Source organism: Arachis ipaensis, chromosome B01, assembly GCF_000816755.2.
Source record: "Arachis ipaensis cultivar K30076 chromosome B01, Araip1.1, whole genome shotgun sequence".
NCBI classification, from domain to species: Eukaryota; Viridiplantae; Streptophyta; class Magnoliopsida; order Fabales; family Fabaceae; genus Arachis; species Arachis ipaensis.
Window position 1 is genome coordinate 68,559,996 of NC_029785.2, and position 5,403 is coordinate 68,565,398.

The following is a 5,403-nucleotide window of genomic DNA, read 5'->3' on the forward strand; positions in this document are numbered from 1 at the left end:
AAGAATAAGTTTGACTTGCTATCTTCAAAAATAGATTGGTCTCCTTCTTGTTGGGTATATGAGTATGAGAAGATGACAAAATCTTATATTTATGTAGTGGTTTCAAGGCACAATTAGATCACTTTCTTTAGAGAGATATTTGTCCCCACACTTATTTGCTATAGGGTTGATGACAATACTCTCCCAGGATACAATGAAACCTAAGAATTTCTTAATTAGCAATAGTAAGAAATTCTCAACTCTCTTGAACGTAGTAAATCTCTTAATGGTTGAGTAAATTGTATACTTAGTACTTTTTTTTTGAAATAGTGGACAAGGACTTATTTATACATATTGCACGTAGCAATTATGATTAGTTACGTATACAAATGGTTGTGTCTTTTCTATTGCCAATAGATACAATGTTTTGAACATATACAACTCTTAAAGAGTTGTGTCCCTTTAGCCAATAGATACAACGTTTTGAACACACACAATCCTTAAAAGGTTGTGTCCTTTCAACCAAATGGTACTAAACGGCTAGTAACCGATTATTAATATTAATTAATCAAATTTGTAAATACCCTTCAATCCCCCACTATTTACAAAATTTAAATGTCATACAAGTATATGCATAAAGAATGTGTCACTAAGATTAAACATTCTTTTAGTGTAAATTTTAAAGTTCTAACGAAGTAATAGGTGTCTAATCGATTAAACCTATACTCCATATGCTAGTACCAAAAATCACACACATTACTTATACCCTCCAAGTTCAAGAGTTTACAATTTTAAGAACTTATATGGCCTTGTGCTCATCCTGGTTTCATGAATATTTACGAGAATAAATCCTCTAAAATTCTCGATTAGAGCGGCACCACTCTTATATTCATATAGGTGGAATCTTTTGATAGATAATATTATCATTCCATTAAGAGTTTAAACTCACCCTCCTAATTTATTGTAAATATCACTAAATCCTATACCTCAGTGCTCCAATTGCTAAATAACTTGTTATTACCCATTAAACCTTGAAACTAGTGGTCTACTAGAATAAGGTTGGGTTCCCATCATTTAGCAATAATAGGTTTTAATCCTATTTTAGCAGTAGTTTCTTTGATTTTATCCCTTGACAAACCTTTAGTCAAAGGGTCTGCTAAATTTCCTTGAGATCTTATATAAGTAATGGTAATTACACCATCATCTATTAGTTGCCTCACAAACTCATGTCTCAAACTTATATGTCTAGACTTTCCATTATAAACCTTGTTATATGCTCGTGACATGGTTGATTCACTATCACAGAAGATTGAAATGGCTGTCGTCTGCTGTGGCCACAGCTTTATATCATATAACAAATTTCTTAACCCTTCCGCTTCTTTACTTGCGGCTGATAAAGCTACAAACTCAGCCTCCATAGTAGAATGTGTAATACATGTTTGTTTCTTTGAGGCCTAACTTATTGCTCCACCACCTATGGTGAAAATCCATCCTGAAGTGGATTTGTTATCACTAAGATTTGTAATCCAACTTGCGTCGGAATAACCTTCTAAAACTGCAGGATAATCACTATAATGTAATCCCAAGTTTATGGTTTTCTTGAGATAACCAAGAACTCTTGTTATAGCTTTCCAATGTTGATTGCTAGGTTTTCCTGTAAACCTTGATAATTTGCACACAGAAAATGCTATATCAGGTCTAGTACAATGCATTGCATATATTAAACTTCCTATAGCACTAGCATATTCTAATTGTGCTATAGGTCTTCCCATGTTTCCTTCTAAGATTAGGATCATACGGCATATTGGATTCTTTAATTGTGAGATGATCAAACTTTTCCAATACCTTTTTAATATAATGAGATTGACTTAAAGTAAAACCAACTTCATTCTTATGCACCTTTATGCCTAATATTGTATCAACTTCATTCAAATCTTTCATCTTGAATTTAGAAGTTAGATACTCCTTCGTTATACGAATTCCTTCTAAATTTGTTCCGATGATCAACATATCATCAACATATAAACAAATAATTACTCCATAATCTTTAGTAAATTTTGAGTAAATACATTTATCCGCACTATTATGTGAGAAGCCATTTGATAACACCACTGAATCAAACTTCTCATGCCATTGTTTAGGCGCTTGTTTTAGCCCATACAAAGACTTAATTAATTTGCAAACTTTCTTTTCATTTCCAGGTAGTACATAGCCTTCCGGTTGCTCCATATAAATTTCTTCATTAAGATCTCCATTTAAAAAAGCCGTTTTAACATCCATATGATGTATATGAAGCTTATGTATGGATGCTAATGCTATAAGAGCCCTAATAGAAGTCATTCTTGCCACAGGTGCGTAGGTATCAAAATAGTCTAGACCTTCTTGTTGTCTAAACCCCTTGGCCACTAACCTTGCTTTAAAGGTTTGTAATGAACCATCAGTGTTATACTTTCTTCTAAATACCCACTTACATCCTATAGGCTTTGATCCTGGAGGCAAATCAACCAAGACCCAAGTATTGTTAGATAATATTGAGTACATTTCATCGTTTATTGCTTCTTTCCAAAAAGCAGAATCTCTTGAAGCCATAGCCTCTTTGAACGTTTGAGGATCACCCTCTATGTTCATCACAATAGGAATCTTGTTTGTTACAGAATTTCTAGTTCCTTCTACCAAAAGGTGATAGCCTGAGAAGAAATAAAATTTGGACCGAAGTCCTTTTCTTTTCTTACTCTCAAGCTCTTCCTTGGTTCAATCAACTCTTTGTCGTTTAGACGTTTATTATTTTGATTATTTATTTCTTGTGAAATATTAGTATCATTTTGGAGATACTCTGAATTAGAAGTTGAATCATTGATAAATTTATTTTCAATAAATTCTACTTCTCTTGATTCAACAACTACATTAGACACTAAGTCTAATATTCTATATGCTTTAGAATTTTGAGCATATCCTATAAAAGCGCCTTTTATGGCTCTTGGCCCCAATTTGGTTCTCTTTTGATCAGGAACTCGATAAAAGGCTAAACACCCCCACACTTTAAGATAATTTAAATTAGGTTTCCTTCCTTTCCAAATTTCATAAAGAGAAACCTTTCTATGTCTTGATGGTATCCTATTATGGATATGACATAATGTCAATAATGCTTCACCCCACAAATTGTAAGGCAATTTTGCATTTAGTAACATTGAATTAACCATATCCACTAAGGTACGGTTTTTCCTTTCCGCCAAACTATTTTGTTGCGGAGTACATGGAGCGAAAGATTCATGCACAATACCATGTAATTCACAAAAGTGATCAAATTCATTAGAAAAATATTCTCCACCTCGATCACTATGAAAAACTTTTATTTTCTTATTATGCATATTTTCTACTTCCATTTTATATTTCTTAAACATTTCAAAAGCTTCATCTTTATTTCTAAGCAAATACACATAAGTAAATCTAGAACAATCATCAATGAAGGTTATAAAGTATCTTTTTCCTCCTCTAGTAATATTGCCATTTAGTTCACAAATATCACTATGAATCAATTCTAATAAATGTGTATTTCTTTCAACCTTAGAAAAAGGTTTCTTAGTAATTTTGGATTGTATGCAAATATCACATTTCTTATTAAAATCCTTGTTACTAAGATCAATATAGTTATTATTTTGCATATATTCAATTGATTTGTAATTTAAGTGTGCTAATCTACTATGCCATAAATCACAAGAATCAACAACATACAAGGAAACATTCACTTTATTAATACTAAGTTTAAACATGCCTTCAGTACAATATCCTTTTCCTATGAACACATCATTCTTAAGCAAGATCACTTTATCGGATTCCATTACAACTTTGAATCCTTTCTTACACAAGAGACTAACTGAAACTAAATTTTTTCTCAAATCTGGAACATGAAGTACATTTATTAAACTTAATTTCTTTCCAGATGTAAAATTTAATTCAACACTTCCTTGACCACAAACTTTGGCTGAGTTATCATTGCCCATCAAGACTTCTCTATTGTTCACTTCTTCATATGTTTTGAATTGGTTGCGATCATTGCAAACGTGAACAGTAGCCCCAGAATCTAACCACCACTCAAGTGATTTTTCTTGTGTTGCTATGTTGACTTCTGTAACCATGCCAATATGCATGTTTTGTACTTTTTCTACAACCATAGCAATTAGATCCTTCTCTTCCACTAAGTTGGTCTTTGATGCTTCCTTTTTCAGAAGTCTACATTCTTTGATATAGTGTCCTTTCTTGTGACAATGATAACACTCTCTTTGTCTCTTCTTATCTTGCTATGAATCTTTAGAGAACTTTCTTTTCTTCTTATTGATGTTATTTTCATCAATATGATTCACTTTAGAACTTTGAGAAAGATACGCAGCATCACGTTTTCGAGTTTCCTCCTCTATACGTATATGCCTTAGTAATTTCTCAATTGTGAAGTCCACACCAAGATGTAAAAGTTTCTTCTTATAACCATTCCAAGATGAAGGAAATTTTGAAATAATTGCTCCAACTTGTAATGATTCAGGGATCACCACTTGTAGATCACGAAGTCTACTTACAAGGATTTGTAATTCGTGAATTTGATCCATGACAGGCATAGTATCATTCATAATAAATTCAAAATATTTTATCATGATAAACTTATATGTTCCTTGTCGTTCGGTATTGTACTTTTCTTCCAAAGACTTCCAAATCTCTAATGGTGATTGAATTGACATGTAGAGATCATAGAGTCGGTCGGATAAAGTGTTGAGGATATGACCTCGACATGCGAAAGTATCTTCATCACGTTTCTTCTTCAATTGAACGATCTTTTCTTTCTCTTCCGGTGTGACGTTTTCAGCGGCATCGGTAATTGGTGTAGTCTTTGGGTCAATCACATATGCAAGATTGAGAACTGAAAGAAGAAACATCATCTTGTCTTTCCAATGGTTGAAGTTCATTCCATCAAAGCGATCTAATTTGACAAACTCTTGATTCATGACCTTGAACGTAGTGTTTTGATCTTGTGCCATCTTCAAGAAATATCTCTCTAAAATTGTTGGGTATATGAGTATGAGAAGATGACAAAATCTTATATTTATGTAGTTGTTTCAAGGCACGATTAGATCACTTTCTTTAGAGAGATATTTGTCCCCACACTTAGTTGCTATTGAGTTGATGACAGTACTCTCCCAGGATACAATGAAACCTAAGAATTTCTTAATTAGCAATAGTAAGAAATTCTCAACTCTCTTCAACGTAGTAAATCTCTTAATGGTTGAGTAAATTGTACACTTAGTACTTTTTTCTTGAAATAGTGGACAAGGACTTATTTATACATATTGCACATAGCAATTATGATTAGTTACGTATACAAATGGTTGTGTCTTTTCTATTGCCAATAGATACAATGTTTTGAACATATACAAC